Source organism: Drosophila takahashii, unplaced genomic scaffold (assembly GCF_030179915.1).
Source record: "Drosophila takahashii strain IR98-3 E-12201 unplaced genomic scaffold, DtakHiC1v2 scaffold_107, whole genome shotgun sequence".
Lineage (NCBI taxonomy): Eukaryota > Metazoa > Arthropoda > Insecta > Diptera > Drosophilidae > Drosophila > Drosophila takahashii.
This window is the reverse complement of record NW_027221622.1, coordinates 20,471-40,077: the sequence shown is the minus strand read 5'-3', so window position 1 is coordinate 40,077 and position 19,607 is coordinate 20,471. Positions and strand designations below refer to the sequence as shown.

Below are 19,607 nucleotides of genomic sequence, written 5' to 3'. Positions count from 1 at the left end.
TCATATTAATATAACCAATTATTTCGCCATATTCATATAATTTCTTTATGAATTATTTTTGGTCATATCCATATATCTAATTCCGTATCCATATAATGAATACAAAAATGGCATTCCATACAACTAGCCATATTTGTATGTCATGTATATTTTATTATACATTTTTTTTTCTTTATACATATAATATGGTATTTCCATATCGCTTAATTGAATTATATGTAAAGATATCATTTATATATACATTGCCAAATAATATGATAAACATAAAAATTTTGAACAATACGGCCGTGTCGGCGAGCACTGCCTCCCTATTATGTTTTTTGGCCACGACGTCTAAATATTGGGTATTTTTTCGTACTGCGGCCCCGGTGTATGTAACTTGGGCATATGTCCGACTGATGCCAACATATCTATTGACTCATTATTTTCTTCCATATCAATATAACTTCTTTTTATTTCCATATTCAAGTATTTCTTTATTTGCCATATCAATATAAAATATTTTTGGTCATATTTTTTATCTTATATGCGTATCATATATTAATACGGCATATCCATACAACTAGCCATATTGTGTATGTCAATGTATATTTATTATACTTTTTTTTTTCTTATCATATAATATGGTAATTCCATATCGCTATAATTGAATTATATGTATAAGATATCATTTATATATAGCATTGCCAAAATAATATGATAAACATAAATTTTGAACAATACGGCCGGTCGGCGAGCACTGCCTCCCTATATATGTTTTTGGCCACGACGTCTAAATATTGGGTATTTTTCGTACTGCGGCCCGTGTATGTAAATTGGCATATTTCGTACTGATGCCAACATATCTATATGACTCATTATTTTCTTCCATATCAATATAACTTCTTTATTTCCATATTCAAGTAATTTCTTTATTTGCCATATCAATATAAAATATTTTTTGGTCATATTTATATAATCTATATGCCGTATCCATATAATGAATACGGCATATCCATACAACTAGCCATATTTGTATGTCAATGTATATTTTATTATACATTTTTTTTCTTTATACATATAATATGGTATTTCCATATCGCTATAATTGAATTATATGTATAAGATATCATTTATATATAGCATTGCCAAAATAATATGATAAACATAAATTTTGAACAATACGGCCGGTCGGCGAGCACTGCCTCCCTATATATGTTTTGGCCACGACGTCTAAATATTGGGTATTTTTCGTACTGCGGCCCCGGTGTATGTAAATTGGGCATATTTCGTACTGATGCCAACATATCTATATGACTCATTATTTTCTTCCATATCAATATAACTTCTTTTATTTCCATATTCAAGTAATTTCTTTATTTGCCATATCAATATAAAATATTTTTTGGTCATATTTATATAATCTATATGCCGTATCCATATAATGAATACGGCATATCCATACAACTAGCCATATTTGTATGTCAATGTATATTTTATTATACATTTTTTTTCTTTATACATATAATATGGTATTTCCATATCGCTATAATTGAATTATATGTATAAGATATCATTTATATATAGCATTGCCAAAATAATATGATAAACATAAATTTTGAACAATACGGCCGGTCGGCGAGCACTGCCTCCCTATATATGTTTTTGGCCACGACGTCTAAATATTGGGTATTTTTCGTACTGCGGCCCCGGTGTATGTAAATTGGGCATATTTCGTACTGATGCCAACATATCTATATGACTCATTATTTTCTTCCATATCAATATAACTTCTTTTATTTCCATATTCAAGTAATTTCTTTATTTGCCATATCAATATAAAATATTTTTTGGTCATATTTATATAATCTATATGCCGTATCCATATAATGAATACGGCATATCCATACAACTAGCCATATTTGCATGTCAATGTATATTTTATTATACATTTTTTTTCTTTATACATATAATATGGTATTTCCATATCGCTATAATTGAATTATATGTATAAGATATCATTTATATATAGCATTGCCAAAATAATATGATAAACATAAATTTTGAACAATACGGCCGGTCGGCGAGCACTGCCTCCCTATATATGTTTTTGGCCACGACGTCTAAATATTGGGTATTTTTCGTACTGCGGCCCCGGTGTATGTAAATTGGGCATATTTCGTACTGATGCCAACATATCTATATGACTCATTATTTTCTTCCATATCAATATAACTTCTTTTATTTCCATATTCAAGTAATTTCTTTATTTGCCATATCAATATAAAATATTTTTTGGTCATATTTATATAATCTATATGCCGTATCCATATAATGAATACGGCATATCCATACAACTAGCCATATTTGTATGTCAATGTATATTTTATTATACATTTTTTTTCTTTATACATATAATATGGTATTTCCATATCGCTATAATTGAATTATATGTATAAGATATCATTTATATATAGCATTGCCAAAATAATATGATAAACATAAATTTTGAACAATACGGCCGGTCGGCGAGCACTGCCTCCCTATATATGTTTTTGGCCACGACGTCTAAATATTGGGTATTTTTCGTACTGCGGCCCCGGTGTATGTAAATTGGGCATATTTCGTACTGATGCCAACATATCTATATGACTCATTATTTTCTTCCATATCAATATAACTTCTTTTATTTCCATATTCAAGTAATTTCTTTATTTGCCATATCAATATAAAATATTTTTTGGTCATATTTATATAATCTATATGCCGTATCCATATAATGAATACGGCATATCCATACAACTAGCCATATTTGTATGTCAATGTATATTTTATTATACATTTTTTTTCTTTATACATATAATATGGTATTTCCATATCGCTATAATTGAATTATATGTATAAGATATCATTTATATATAGCATTGCCAAAATAATATGAAAAACATAAATTTTGAACAATACAACCGGTCGGCGAGCACTGCCTCCCTATATATGTTTTTGGCCACGACGTCTAAATATTGGGTATTTATCGTACTGCGGCTCCGGTGTATGTAAATTGGGCATATTTCGTACTGATGCCACCATATCCATATAACTTATTTTTTGTTCTATATCTATATAATTAATTTTTTTCCATACCTATAACTATTAAACTAATTTTTTTCCATATCCATACTTGAACTTATTATTTTTCCCATATCCATATAACTCGTTTTTTCCATATCCACACTAGAATTTAGTATTTATCCCATATCCATATAAATCATTATTTACCATATCAATATAAATAATATTTTTCCATATTCATACTAGAACTTATTATTTCTTTAATATTCATATAACTCAATATTTTTTCATATCCATACTAGAACTTATTCTTTTTCCCATATCCATACTAGAACTTATAAATTTTCCCATATTCATATAACTAATTTTTTTCATATCCATACTAGAACATTATATTTTTGCCATATCTATATAACTCATTTTATTCCATATCCATACTAGAACTTATTATTTCTTTAATATCCATATAACTTAATATTTTTCCATATCCATACCAGAACTTTTTATTTTTCCCATATCCATAGAACTAATTTTTTTCATATCCATACTAGAACCTAATTTTCTTCCTATATCCATATAACTTATTATTTACTATTACAATATAATTAATTTTTTCCATATCCATACTAGAGCTTATTATCTCTTCAATATCCATAAAACTCAATATTTTTTCATATCCATACTAGAACTGATTATTTTTCCCATATCCATACTAGAACTCAGTATTCTTCCCATATCCATACTACAACTTAGTATTTTTCCCATATGCATATAACTCATTATTTAGCATATCAATATAACTAATTTTTTTCCATATCCATACTAGAACTTATTATTTCTTTAATATCCATATAACTCAATATTTTTTTATATCCATACTAGAACTTATTATTTTTCCCATATCCATACTAGAACTTATAAATTTTCCCATATTCATATAACTAATTTTTTTCATATCCATACTAGAACATTAAATTTTTTGCCATATCTATATAACTCATTTTATTCCATATCCATACTAGAACTTATTATTTCTTTAATATCCATATAACTCAATATTTTTTCATATCCATACTAGAACTTATCATTTTTCCCATATTCATATAACTCATTTTTCCATATCCATACTAGAACTCTGTATTCTTTTCCATATCCATATAACTCATTTTTTTTTTCATATCCATACTAGAACTTATTATTTTTCCCATATCCACATAACTCATTTTTTTCATATCCATACTAGAACTTGTTATTTTTCCCATATCCATATAACTCATTTTTTTTCATATCCATACTAGAACTTAATATTATTTTCATATCCATATAACTCATGTTTGGACTTGGAATATTTTTATACACGTCACTAATAGGATGACGATTCAGTTGGCTACCTTAAGAGGTACATATACTTGCATATGTCTCTTACTTGTATGTTCGGACTTAGAATATTTTTATACACGTCACTAATAGGATGACGATTCAGTTGGCTACCTTAAGAGGTACATATACTTGCATATGTCTCTTACTTGTATGTTCGGACTTAGAATATTTTTATACACGTCACTAATAGGATGACGATTCAGTTGGCTACCTTAAGAGGTACATATACTTGCATATGTCTCTTATTTGCATGTTCGGACTTAGAATATTTTTATACGCGTCACTAATAGGATGACGATTCAGTTGGCTACCTTAAGAGGTACATATACTTGCATATGTCTCTTACTTGTATGTTCGGACTTAGAATATTTTTATACACGTCACTAATAGGATGACGATTCAGTTGGCTACCTTAAGAGGTACATATACTTGCATATGTCTCTTACTTGTATGTTCGGACTTAGAATATTTTTATACACGTCACTAATAGGATGACGATTCAGTTGGCTACCTTAAGAGGTACATATACTTGCATATGTCTCTTACTTGTATGTTCGGACTTAGAATATTTGTATACACGTCACTAATAGGATGACGATTCAGTTGGCTACCTTAAGAAGTACATATACTTGCATATGTCTCTTATTTGCATGTTCGGACTTAGAATATTTTTATACGCGTCACTAATAGGATGACGATACATATGGCTACCATTGTTAAATATATTTAAATAAAATTTATTTAAATATAATTATTATTTTATATATATATATTTTATATATATATATATTCTGACTTAAAAAAGCCAAACAAAATAAACACAATTAAATTTATGTTTATTATCGAATCATCAAGCAAAGGATAAGCTTCAGTGGATCGCAGTATGGCAGCTGCTCAACCACTTACAACACCTTGCCTGTTACAAAAGTCGTTTACAATTGATTCTAGGCTTTGTCATTGTATTAAATAATGCTTTTATATGTAACTAGCGCGGCATCAGGTGATCGAAGATCCTCCCAATTTACTATGTTACAAATTACATTGGCATCACATCCATTGTCGTTTATAAAGTAAATTATAAACTTTAAATGGTTTAGAAGCCATACAATGCAAATTGCCCCTTATTTATCATTGCAGTCCAGCACGGATACGACCTTAGAGGCGTTCAGGCATAATCCAACGGACGTAGCGTCATACCACTGTTCGCTCGAACAAGTATTGTGCCATTGGTCCGTACCTGCGGTTCCTCTCGTACTACGCAGGAATGCTGTCGCAACAACGTTTTGTCATTAGTAGGGTAAAACTAACCTGTCTCACGACGGTCTAAACCCAGCTCACGTTCCCTTGCATGGGTGAACAATCCAACGCTTGGTGAATTTTGCTTCACAATGATAGGAAGAGCCGACATCGAAGGATCAAAAAGCGACGTCGCTATGAACGCTTGGCCGCCACAAGCCAGTTATCCCTATGGTAACTTTTCTGACACCTCTTGTTAAAAACTCTTTAAACCAAAAGGATCGATAGGCCGAGCTTTTGCTGTCCCTGTGTGTACTGAACACCGAGATCAAGTCAGCATTTGCCCTTTTGCTCTATGTGTGGTTTCTGTCCGCACTGAGCTGGCCTTGGGACACCTCCGTTATTATTTGAGAGATGTACCGCCCCAGTCAAACTCCCTACCTGGCAATGTCCTTGAATTGGATCATACCTGAGTAATTGGAGTTATACCAAATTTTCAAATCAAAAATACATAAATGCACCGTTTTATTAAAGAATTTGTTTGCGATTATATAACAAACTCGTGATACTTTGATCAAGAAGCTTGCATCAAAACCCAATACCATAAGATATAATAAATATATCCGTATAATGGCTAGGAAATGATACACGTTCCATTTAATCAAGTAAGTAAGGAAACAATAAGAGTAGTGGTATTTCATTGACGATACCAAACCGAAGTCTAATATCTCCCACTTATTCTACACCTCTTATGTCTCCTTACACTGCCAGATTAGAGTCAAGCTCAAAAGGGTCTTCTTTCCCCGCTAATTATTCCAAGCCCGTTCCCTTGGCTGTGGTTTCGCTAGATAGTAGATAGGGACAGTAGGAATCTCGTTAATCCATTCATGCGCGTCACTAATTAGATGACGAGGCATTTGGCTACCTTAAGAGAGTCATAGTTACTCCCGCCGTTGACCCGCGCTTACTTGAATTTCTTCACTTTGACATTCAGAGCACTGGGCAGAAATCACATTGTGTCAACACCCGCTAGGGCCATCACAATGCTTTGTTTTAATTAGACAGTCGGATTCCCCAAGTCCGTGCCAGTTCTGAATTGATTGTTAATTGATAATCGTTATAATTAATAAGAACTAATTGGTTTGACCCAATTAGTATTCTTAAAAATTTTAGCAAGAAAGTTCCACAATTGGCTACGTAACTAACTATCCGGGGAACAAGTAACTAACATAAATGCTAGAAACTCTATTTACCCAGAACGAGCACATAAACCATGTTATTGTTTCCCAATCAAGCCCGACTATCTCAATCTTCAGAGCCAATCCTTATCCCGAAGTTACGGATCTAATTTGCCGACTTCCCTTACCTACATTATTCTATCGACTAGAGACTCTTCACCTTGGAGACCAGCTGCGGATATTGGTACGGCCTGTTGAGAAGTTTGCGTGTCCCCACCATAAATTTTCAAGGTCCGAGGAGAAAATATCGACACAACAGTATATGTCATGCTCTTCTAGCCCATCTACCATATCTCTCTGCGAAAGACTTCCATGGTAGTACGGCTATAAAACAGAAAAGAAAACTCTTCCGATATCTCTCGACGGCTTCTTTATGGTCGTTCCTGTTGCCAGGATGAGCACGAGGCCCATATTTAATAACAAACGGATACTCAACAGGTTACGGAATTGGAACCGTATTCCCTTTCGTTCAAAATTATTCAAGTATATTATATTAGCTTGATTTGTATATATTGCGTTTTTGGTTTTACTTGAAAATTTTCGGCTTTCGCCTTGAACTTAGGACCGACTAACTCGTGATCAACCACTGTTCACACGAAACCCTTCTCCACTTCAGTCCTCCAAGGTCTCATTCGATTATTTGCTACTACCACCAAGATCTGTACCAATGGCAGCTCCATGCAGGCTTACGCCAAACACTTCTACGCATACCATTGTACCTTCCTACTCACTAAAGTTTCAAAATTTATATCACAAGTAATATAAATCATCTACTTTAGCGGTAATGTATAGGTATACAACTTAAGCGCCATCCATTTTAAGGGCTAGTTGCTTCGGCAGGTGAGTTGTTACACACTCCTTAGCGGATTTCGACTTCCATGATCACCGTCCTGCTGTTTTAAGCAACCAACGCCTTTCATGGTATCTGCATGAGTTGTTAATTTGGGCACCGTAACATTACGTTTGGTTCATCCCACAGCGCCAGTTCTGCTTACCAAAAGTGGCCCACTGGGCACATTATATCATAACCTTAAACTTCATATCAAGAAAGTTAAGGTTCTTACCCATTTAAAGTTTGAGAATAGGTTAAGATCGTTTCGACCCTAAGGCCTCTAATCATTCGCTTTACCAGATAAGATTATTTTATATAATATTAAAATGCACCAGCTATCCTGAGGGAAACTTCGGAAGGAACCAGCTACTAGATGGTTCGATTGGTCTTTCGCCCCTATACTCAATTCTGACAATCGATTTGCACGTCAGAACTGTTTCGGTCTTCCATCAGGGTTTCCCCTGACTTCAACCTGATCAAGTATAGTTCACCATCTTTCGGGTCACAGCATATATGCTCAAGGTACGTTCCAGTTAGAGGCATAAATAATATAAATATCATTATACATAACTATATAGAACGCCCCGGGATTGTGTTAATTAGCTATAAATAGTTAAAAAACTAATCCCATTATTAGTCAAGTTAATTACGCTATTAGGTTTATATCCCAATAACTTGCACATATGTTAGACTCCTTGGTCCGTGTTTCAAGACGGGTCCCGAAGGTATCCTGAATCTTTCGCATTGTTAATCCTACAAGTGCATATAATAAACACAAAAATCAATGATAATCATGCCATTATATAATTCCGAAAAATTAACGCACTGTATTCATATAAATCTATCAGCACTTTATCAAATTAATAACATTTATTCTGTGTTAAAATGCAAGCAATTTAATTTGAATAAACTATAAGTTATATTTTATGATAAATTTGGTATGCTAATAGATTACAATGTCCTTATATGGAAAAAATGCACACTATTATCATAATATTGTTTAAATATTACAATTTTAATGATGAATTTTCCATAACGGATATTCAGGTTCATCGGGCTTAACCTCTAAGCAGTTTCACGTACTGTTTAACTCTCTATTCAGAGTTCTTTTCAACTTTCCCTCACGGTACTTGTTTACTATCGGTCTCATGGTTATATTTAGTTTTAGATGGAGTTTACCACCCACTTAGTGCTGCACTATCAAGCAACACGACTCTTTGGAAACATCATCTAGTAATCATTAACGTTATACGGGCCTGGCACCCTCTATGGGTAAATGGCCTCATTTAAGAAGGACTTAAATCGTTAATTTCTCATACTAGAATATTGACGCTCCATACACTGCATCTCACATTTGCCATATAGACAAAGTGACTTAGTGCTGAACTGATTTCTTTTCGCTCGCCGCTACTAAGAAAATCCTTGTTAGTTTCTTTTCCTCCCCTAATTAATATGCTTAAATTCAGGGGGTAGTCCCATATGAGTTGAGGTTGTATATAACTTTTATTTGCAATTAATTCTTTATATATAATGATAAAACATTTTATTAAATTCGTTTAAAGCTGACGTATATATATATTAATGGCATTTATTTGTAACGAATTAACGAAGAATAATAATATTGTCAACGTTTTTCATATTTCAAATCATTAATAAGAGACAATTCTAGATAATATTTTATGCTAGACATTTCTCAGTATTATTTGATTGAAAAAGAAAATATTCCTCTTCGTTTTTCTCAAAGTTTAATTACTATTGTGAGATAATGTTTTTCATATATTTGTTAATATTATGAATAAAATAATTAAAGTATTTTTATCCAATAATATACCATATGCTTATAAAATTTTATTATAAAATTTGTATAAACAACTTAATTAGCATAGTCTTACAACCCTCAACCATATGTAGTCCAAGCAGCACTATAAAATTAATTAAAGTACATAACAGCATGGACTGCGATATGCGTTCAAAATGTCGATGTTCATGTGTCCTGCAGTTCACACGATGACGCACAGTTTGCTGCGTTCTTCATCGACCCATGAGCCGAGTGATCCACCGCTTAGAGTTTTATAATATTGGTTTTAAATTTGGTCAAATATGTTTTTATTGAAAGAAATTAAAAATACACCATTTTACTGGCATATATCAATTCCTTCAATAAATGTATTTATATACCTAAAATAAATGCTGCGAAATGTCTTAGTTTTATATAAACAATATATATCAAAGTATTATTTGTAATGGCATTTGTTTGTTAATATATATTGATAATTTTATATAAAACATTAACCTGAAACCAGGTACAACATTGTATATTTTAGGTTGTTGCATTATCCAATGTATGATCATCATCAAATTAGTTGGCCAATACATCTCGCAACGCGTGTATATTATGGTCCATATACACACAAAAGTTTATAATAAATATATAAAATATATTTTATTATATTAATAATTCGATTTGCTTGTTCGAATTTTATGTTTGTTTCTATTTAATTTATTTGTAATAATATTATATTATTACAATATTTCGATTTGCTTGTTCGAAATTTATTTGATCTTTTACTTTTAAGATCAAATTTTTTGTATAATTATTATTATAATTATTATGTATATATATATATATATTGGTAATTTGTATTAAATTTGTATTAACAAATTTTTTTATTAACGGTAAGGATATTATACAATAATGATCCTTCCGCAGGTTCACCTACGGAAACCTTGTTACGACTTTTACTTCCTCTAAATAATCAAGTTCGGTCAACTTTTGCGAAACAACCGTAACACACAAGGCGTCACAGTGATCACGTCCGGAGACCTCACTAAATAATTCAATCGGTAGTAGCGACGGGCGGTGTGTACAAAGGGCAGGGACGTAATCAATGCGAGTTAATGACTCACACTTACTGGGAATTCCAAGTTCATGTGAACAGTTTCAGTTCACAATCCCAAGCATGAAAGTGGTTCAGCGGTTTACCCGGACCTCTCGGTCTAGGAAATACACGTTGATACTTTCATTGTAGCGCGCGTGCAGCCCAGGACATCTAAGGGCATCACAGACCTGTTATTGCTCAATCTCATTATTGCTAGACGCAATTTGTCCATTTAAGAAGCTAGTGTCCTTATAATGGGACAAACCAACAGGTACGGCTCCACTTATATAAACACATTCAAACACAATAAACATTTTACTGCCACCATGAATGAAGGCTATATAAGCTTCAACACCATAATCCTGAAGATATCTATTTAATATATTTGAGTCTCGTTCGTTATCGGAATTAACCAGACAAATCACTCCACGAACTAAGAACGGCCATGCACCACCACCCATAGATTCGAGAAAGAGCTATCAATCTGTCTTACACACTTATGTTCGGACCTGGTAAGTTTTCCCGTGTTGAGTCAAATTAAGCCGCAGGCTCCACTCCTGGTGGTGCCCTTCCGTCAATTCCTTTAAGTTTCAGCTTTGCAACCATACTTCCCCCGGAGCCCAAAAGCTTTGGTTTCCCGGGAAGCGACTGAGAGAGCCATAAAAGTAGCTACACCCAATTGCTAGCTGGCATCGTTTATGGTTAGAACTAGGGCGGTATCTGATCGCCTTCGAACCTCTAACTTTCGTTCTTGATTAATGAAAACATCTTTGGCAAATGCTTTCGCTTAAGTTAGTCTTACGACGGTCCAAGAATTTCACCTCTCGCGTCGTAATACTAATGCCCCCAAACTGCTTCTATTAATCATTACCTCTTGATCTGAAAACCAATGAAAGCAGAACAGAGGTCTTATTTCATTATCCCATGCACAGAATATTCAGGCATTTGAAGCCTGCTTTAAGCACTCTAATTTGTTCAAAGTAATTGTACCGGCCCACAATAACACTCGTTTAAGAGCACTAATGCAGGTTTTTAAATAGGAGGAACATATGAAAAAATACAAGTATTTAAACACATATAAGAACTCCACCGGTAATACGCTTACATACATAAAGGTATAGTACTAACCACAATTGTAAGTTGTACTACCCGTATGAAGCACAAGTTCAACTACGAACGTTTTAACCGCAACAACTTTAATATACGCTATTGGAGCTGGAATTACCGCGGCTGCTGGCACCAGACTTGCCCTCCAATTGGTCCTTGTTAAAGGATTTAAAGTGTACTCATTCCAATTACAGGGCCTCGGATATGAGTCCTGTATTGTTATTTTTCGTCACTACCTCCCCGAGCTGGGAGTGGGTAATTTACGCGCCTGCTGCCTTCCTTAGATGTGGTAGCCGTTTCTCAGGCTCCCTCTCCGGAATCGAACCCTGATTCCCCGTTACCCGTTGCAACCATGGTAGTCCTAGATACTACCATCAAAAGTTGATAGGGCAGACATTTGAAAGATCTGTCGTCGGTACAAGACCATACGATCTGCATGTTATCTAGAGTTCAACCAATATAACGATCTTGCGATCGCTTGGTTTTAGCCTAATAAAAGCACATGTCCCATAAGGTTCATGTTTTAATTGCATGTATTAGCTCTAGAATTACCACAGTTATCCAAGTAACTGTTAACGATCTAAGGAACCATAACTGATATAATGAGCCTTTTGCGGTTTCACTTTTAATTCGTGTGTACTTAGACATGCATGGCTTAATCTTTGAGACAAGCATATAACTACTGGCAGGATCAACCAGAATAATGTTTTCGTTCATATTTCATTCATATTTTTTGAATAGAAATTAGTAATATAAATATAATAGATTTTATTTCCATTTTATATGTTCGGTTTTTCTTAAATATTGATTTTAATTCAATATTTTTTTTTTGCTTTGTGAAATAATTCTATTTTAATTCGAATACGGCCATTTTTATATGGCATTCGTATACGTTCTTTAATTTTTACTTGTTTCGCCACTAATATAACAAGTTTATAATTGATGTTAAAGAAAAAGTACAACTTTTTTATAACACAATTTTCAATATATATTGTTCTTTCTATAAGTTTTTATTATATTATATATACATATTTCATTCTAAAATATCATTTTTGTTCAACATACATAATTATTGTATCCACACATGTACAATTTTTGTTTAACCAATATAAATATTGAGTTAAATCATTTGCATTTTGATGATAAATTTAAAATTTATCTTTTCCATATAACTCTCTGGTAATATATGATATAAAACCGAGCGCATATGAAATTATTTTGATCACTAATATTGCAATTATATTTTATTATAATGCTTTTTGTAAACACATTGTACCGGCAAGCGATACTCTGTGCCCAAACGACAGGGGATATAATAATTTAATATAAATTATCATATATACCTGCCACCAAAGATTAACGATAAAAGTCGGAAACAATTTGTTATTCTATATATAATAGAAACTTGACCTCTGTTTCACCTTATTATCATGGGTTTATAATATTAACCGCGTAGCCAAGTCTTAATTTCATTTAAGAAACAAATTTATACGGATAATATTTTGATTTTAATATATGTTGTTCTATTGATAACAAAAGTATATATTATAATATATTTTGTTCAATAGTAGATGGACTACTTACTGTACCATCCTTATTTTTTATTATTATTGATATACATTATATTGACAACAGCATATGATATTCATATGGTTTGTTCAATAATTAATTGGTGGACAACCACTGACCATCCTATAGTAGTTTTTGGCCACGACGTCTAAATATCGAAATTATTTAATTCCGTTTGCCACCCATACGATAGATATTAACTATCTATAATAATAATGTGTACGCATAAAATATTATATGTATATATATAGACCAACAGACAAGCACTTCACCCTATAGTAGTTTTTGGCCACGACGTCTATATATCGGGCATATTTAATTCTCTTTGCCACCCAACCAAAGATATTCACTTTTTTATATAAAGTATTATTTGATCATATTAATATAACCAATTATTTCTGCCATATTCATATAATTTCTTTATGAATTATTTTTTGGTCATATCCATATAATCTATATGCCGTATCCATATAATGAATACGGCATATCCATACAACTAGCCATATTTGTATGTCAATGTATATTTTATTATACATTTTTTTTCTTTATACATATAATATGGTATTTCCATATCGCTATAATTGAATTATATGTATAAGATATCATTTATATATAGCATTGCCAAAATAATATGATAAACATAAATTTTGAACAATACGGCCGGTCGGCGAGCACTGCCTCCCTATATATGTTTTTGGCCACGACGTCTAAATATTGGGTATTTTTCGTACTGCGGCCCCGGTGTATGTAAATTGGGCATATTTCGTACTGATGCCAACATATCTATATGACTCATTATTTTCTTCCATATCAATATAACTTCTTTTATTTCCATATTCAAGTAATTTCTTTATTTGCCATATCAATATAAAATATTTTTTGGTCATATTTATATAATCTATATGCCGTATCCATATAATGAATACGGCATATCCATACAACTAGCCATATTTGTATGTCAATGTATATTTTATTATACATTTTTTTTCTTTATACATATAATATGGTATTTCCATATCGCTATAATTGAATTATATGTATAAGATATCATTTATATATAGCATTGCCAAAATAATATGATAAACATAAATTTTGAACAATACGGCCGGTCGGCGAGCACTGCCTCCCTATATATGTTTTTGGCCACGACGTCTAAATATTGGGTATTTTTCGTACTGCGGCCCCGGTGTATGTAAATTGGGCATATTTCGTACTGATGCCAACATATCTATATGACTCATTATTTTCTTCCATATCAATATAACTTCTTTTATTTCCATATTCAAGTAATTTCTTTATTTGCCATATCAATATAAAATATTTTTTGGTCATATTTATATAATCTATATGCCGTATCCATATAATGAATACGGCATATCCATACAACTAGCCATATTTGTATGTCAATGTATATTTTATTATACATTTTTTTTCTTTATACATATAATATGGTATTTCCATATCGCTATAATTGAATTATATGTATAAGATATCATTTATATATAGCATTGCCAAAATAATATGATAAACATAAATTTTGAACAATACGGCCGGTCGGCGAGCACTGCCTCCCTATATATGTTTTTGGCCACGACGTCTAAATATTGGGTATTTTTCGTACTGCGGCCCCGGTGTATGTAAATTGGGCATATTTCGTACTGATGCCAACATATCTATATGACTCATTATTTTCTTCCATATCAATATAACTTCTTTTATTTCCATATTCAAGTAATTTCTTTATTTGCCATATCAATATAAAATATTTTTTGGTCATATTTATATAATCTATATGCCGTATCCATATAATGAATACGGCATATCCATACAACTAGCCATATTTGTATGTCAATGTATATTTTATTATACATTTTTTTTCTTTATACATATAATATGGTATTTCCATATCGCTTTAATTGAATTATATGTATAAGATATCATTTATATATAGCATTGCCAAAATAATATGATAAACATAAATTTTGAACAATACGGCCGGTCGGCGAGCACTGCCTCCCTATATATGTTTTTGGCCACGACGTCTAAATATTGGGTATTTTTCGTACTGCGGCCCCGGTGTATGTAAATTGGGCATATTTCGTACTGATGCCAACATATCTATATGACTCATTATTTTCTTCCATATCAATATAACTTCTTTTATTTCCATATTCAAGTAATTTCTTTATTTGCCATATCAATATAAAATATTTTTTGGTCATATTTATATAATCTATATGCCGTATCCATATAATGAATACGGCATATCCATACAACTAGCCATATTTGTATGTCAATGTATATTTTATTATACATTTTTTTTCTTTATACATATAATATGGTATTTCCATATCGCTATAATTGAATTATATGTATAAGATATCATTTATATATAGCATTGCCAAAATAATATGATAAACATAAATTTTGAACAATACGGCCGGTCGGCGAGCACTGCCTCCCTATATATGTTTTTGGCCACGACGTCTAAATATTGGGTATTTATCGTACTGCGGCTCCGGTGTATGTAAATTGGGCATATTTCGTACTGATGCCACCATATCCATATAACTTATTTTTTGTTCTATATCTATATAATTAATTTTTTTCCATACCTATAACTATTAAACTAATTTTTTTCCATATCCATACTTGAACTTATTATTTTTCCCATATCCATATAACTCGTTTTTTCCATATCCACACTAGAATTTAGTATTTATCCCATATCCATATAAATCATTATTTACCATATCAATATAAATAATATTTTTCCATATTCATACTAGAACTTATTATTTCTTTAATATTCATATAACTCAATATTTTTTCATATCCATACTAGAACTTATTCTTTTTCCCATATCCATACTAGAACTTATAAATTTTCCCATATTCATATAACTAATTTTTTTCATATCCATACTAGAACATTATATTTTTGCCATATCTATATAACTCATTTTATTCCATATCCATACTAGAACTTATTATTTCTTTAATATCCATATAACTTAATATTTTTCCATATCCATACCAGAACTTTTTATTTTTCCCATATCCATAGAACTAATTTTTTTCATATCCATACTAGAACCTAATTTTCTTCCTATATCCATATAACTTATTATTTACTATTACAATATAATTAATTTTTTCCATATCCATACTAGAGCTTATTATCTCTTCAATATCCATAAAACTCAATATTTTTTCATATCCATACTAGAACTGATTATTTTTCCCATATCCATACTAGAACTCAGTATTCTTCCCATATCCATACTACAACTTAGTATTTTTCCCATATGCATATAACTCATTATTTAGCATATCAATATAACTAATTTTTTTCCATATCCATACTAGAACTTATTATTTCTTTAATATCCATATAACTCAATATTTTTTTATATCCATACTAGAACTTATTATTTTTCCCATATCCATACTAGAACTTATAAATTTTCCCATATTCATATAACTAATTTTTTTCATATCCATACTAGAACATTAAATTTTTTGCCATATCTAGATAACTCATTTTATTCCATATCCATACTAGAACTTATTATTTCTTTAATATCCATATAACTCAATATTTTTTCATATCCATACTAGAACTTATCATTTTTCCCATATTCATATAACTCATTTTTCCATATCCATACTAGAACTCTGTATTCTTTTCCATATCCATATAACTCATTTTTTTTTCATATCCATACTAGAACTTATTATTTTTCCCATATCCACATAACTCATTTTTTTCATATCCATACTAGAACTTGTTATTTTTCCCATATCCATATAACTCATTTTTTTCATATCCATACTAGAACTTAATATTATTTTCATATCCATATAACTCATGTTTGGACTTGGAATATTTTTATACACGTCACTAATAGGATGACGATTCAGTTGGCTACCTTAAGAGGTACATATACTTGCATATGTCTCTTACTTGTATGTTCGGACTTAGAATATTTTTATACACGTCACTAATAGGATGACGATTCAGTTGGCTACCTTAAGAGGTACATATACTTGCATATGTCTCTTACTTGTATGTTCGGACTTAGAATATTTTTATACACGTCACTAATAGGATGACGATTCAGTTGGCTACCTTAAGAGGTACATATACTTGCATATGTCTCTTATTTGCATGTTCGGACTTAGAATATTTTTATACGCGTCACTAATAGGATGACGATTCAGTTGGCTACCTTAAGAGGTACATATACTTGCATATGTCTCTTACTTGTATGTTCGGACTTAGAATATTTTTATACACGTCACTAATAGGATGACGATTCAGTTGGCTACCTTAAGAGGTACATATACTTGCATATGTCTCTTACTTGTATGTTCGGACTTAGAATATTTTTATACACGTCACTAATAGGATGACGATTCAGTTGGCTACCTTAAGAGGTACATATACTTGCATATGTCTCTTACTTGTATGTTCGGACTTAGAATATTTGTATACACGTCACTAATAGGATGACGATTCAGTTGGCTACCTTAAGAAGTACATATACTTGCATATGTCTCTTATTTGCATGTTCGGACTTAGAATATTTTTATACGCGTCACTAATAGGATGACGATACATATGGCTACCATTGTTAAATATATTTAAATAAAATTTATTTAAATATAATTATTATTTTATATATATATATTTTATATATATATATATTCTGACTTAAAAAAGCCAAACAAAATAAACACAATTAAATTTATGTTTATTATCGAATCATCAAGCAAAGGATAAGCTTCAGTGGATCGCAGTATGGCAGCTGCTCAACCACTTACAACACCTTGCCTGTTACAAAAGTCGTTTACAATTGATTCTAGGCTTTGTCATTGTATTAAATAATGCTTTTATATGTAACTAGCGCGGCATCAGGTGATCGAAGATCCTCCCAATTTACTATGTTACAAATTACATTGGCATCACATCCATTGTCGTTTATAAAGTAAATTATAAACTTTAAATGGTTTAGAAGCCATACAATGCAAATTGCCCCTTATTTATCATTGCAGTCCAGCACGGATACGACCTTAGAGGCGTTCAGGCATAATCCAACGGACGTAGCGTCATACCACTGTTCGCTCGAACAAGTATTGTGCCATTGGTCCGTACCTGCGGTTCCTCTCGTACTACGCAGGAATGCTGTCGCAACAACGTTTTGTCATTAGTAGGGTAAAACTAACCTGTCTCACGACGGTCTAAACCCAGCTCACGTTCCCTTGCATGGGTGAACAATCCAACGCTTGGTGAATTTTGCTTCACAATGATAGGAAGAGCCGACATCGAAGGATCAAAAAGCGACGTCGCTATGAACGCTTGGCCGCCACAAGCCAGTTATCCCTATGGTAACTTTTCTGACACCTCTTGTTAAAAACTCTTTAAACCAAAAGGATCGATAGGCCGAGCTTTTGCTGTCCCTGTGTGTACTGAACACCGAGATCAAGTCAGCATTTGCCCTTTTGCTCTATGTGTGGTTTCTGTCCGCACTGAGCTGGCCTTGGGACACCTCCGTTATTATTTGAGAGATGTACCGCCCCAGTCAAACTCCCTACCTGGCAATGTCCTTGAATTGGATCATACCTGAGTAATTGGAGTTATACCAAATTTTCAAATCAAAAATACATAAATGCACCGTTTTATTAAAGAATTTGTTTGCGATTATATAACAAACTCGTGATACTTTGATCAAGAAGCTTGCATCAAAACCCAATACCATAAGATATAATAAATATATCCGTATAATGGCTAGGAAATGATACACGTTCCATTTAATCAAGTAAGTAAGGAAACAATAAGAGTAGTGGTATTTCATTGACGATACCAAACCGAAGTCTAATATCTCCCACTTATTCTACACCTCTTATGTCTCCTTACACTGCCAGATTAGAGTCAAGCTCAAAAGGGTCTTCTTTCCCCGCTAATTATTCCAAGCCCGTTCCCTTGGCTGTGGTTTCGCTAGATAGTAGATAGGGACAGGTGTCCATCGGATCCCTCCGAAGCTTATTTAACGTGGCGTGTTCCACACTGAAGGGATTACAACCACGGCACTCTTATACACCCACAAGTGAGTGTATAGTGCAATGTGTCTAGGTTAAGCGCCAGACCAACGCCCCGGACTAGAAGCTATAGCTATGTACATAGCAACCACCCCGGTAGCAATTTGAATGCTTACTTGTCGGGCAAGCATTCCCCCTTGCTGAGGAGCAGGATCTATCTAAATCCCTACTGATCTTTGGGTCACAGCACCCGAGTTGTATGACGCAACTCCACGT

At 32.4% G+C, this 19,607-nt stretch overlaps 3 non-coding genes across 3 annotated transcripts; all 3 read right to left on the bottom strand.

Moving 5' to 3' along the window:
- Nucleotides 1–5,270: 5,270 nt before the first annotated feature.
- On the bottom strand, nucleotides 5,271–9,227 carry LOC138914097 (large subunit ribosomal RNA). The gene has a single exon (XR_011419980.1). It is a non-coding gene; the product is annotated as a large subunit ribosomal RNA (ribosomal RNA).
- A 398-nt stretch (nucleotides 9,228–9,625) lies between these two features.
- On the bottom strand, nucleotides 9,626–9,804 carry LOC138914094 (5.8S ribosomal RNA). The gene has a single exon (XR_011419977.1). It is a non-coding gene; the product is annotated as a 5.8S ribosomal RNA (ribosomal RNA).
- Nucleotides 9,805–10,427: 623 nt separating this feature from the next.
- Nucleotides 10,428–12,422, bottom strand: LOC138914096 (small subunit ribosomal RNA). The gene has a single exon (XR_011419979.1). It is a non-coding gene; the product is annotated as a small subunit ribosomal RNA (ribosomal RNA).
- Between the last annotated feature and the right edge of the window lie 7,185 nt (nucleotides 12,423–19,607).